We start from the raw sequence: 939 nt of genomic DNA on the forward strand, positions 1-939 counted from the left end.
GATAAAAACATAATCACCTTTTTTTTTCTATATATCCCCTTAAAATTTCTCGACCAAGTAGGCATAAAATCATTTAACCAATCAACGCCAACTTAATCCTCCCGATATTTGGTCAGGCAGTTCATCTTCTCTTGGCAAAGAGGCAAAGCATCAAATGTATCGCTTTCATAAGTAACCTGAATGTTTCAACAAATTTCCTTACTATGAGAAACTGGCTCAAGAAAATGTGGCAGTGAAATATACTGAAATATAATAAGATTATGATGAAGAAAACTATAAAACAAAATGCAACATTTTTCCAGAAATCAAGCAACATGCTTGGAATTAAGTTCTCCATTAGCAAATGATCCTCCAGCAACATTTAGGCTTGGAGAATTTGGTGCTGGAATATTCATTCTGACCGTTGACGTAATTATATATATATATATATATATATATATATATATATATATATATATATATATATATATATATATATATACGTATGTATGTATGTATGTACGTATGTATGTAGGCACAAACATACATACAAACATATGCAAGAGGTGATGCGGACACTGAACGAGATGTTCAACAGAGAAATAACTCCAGCTAAAGGAGAGACTTATTTATCGTTAATGCCCTCTTACAAAGTCCTCCCACAGCTCTTTTGCCACCTGAATAAACGTATCTATAAATCTTTTATCATTCGTCTTTTCTATTTCAGATTGTTCTCTCAATGTATACTATCAAAGCCTAAAAGACCATCCGAGAATGTAACCCCTCCAACTGACAGAAACTACTTACTTCCACTGTCAAAATGCCTTATTTTCTCGTCATGAAAGTATTTATACTTTAAAAGCCAAACGGAACTCATCTTTATCTCTGTGCTCACTACTCCATTCACGAAACTGTCGATATTCCGTTCTAGCTGCATTATTTCTCTTACCTCTGATTTTC

The sequence above is a fragment of the Macrobrachium nipponense genome, chromosome 13 (assembly GCF_015104395.2).
Source record: "Macrobrachium nipponense isolate FS-2020 chromosome 13, ASM1510439v2, whole genome shotgun sequence".
NCBI lineage: Eukaryota > Metazoa > Arthropoda > Malacostraca > Decapoda > Palaemonidae > Macrobrachium > Macrobrachium nipponense.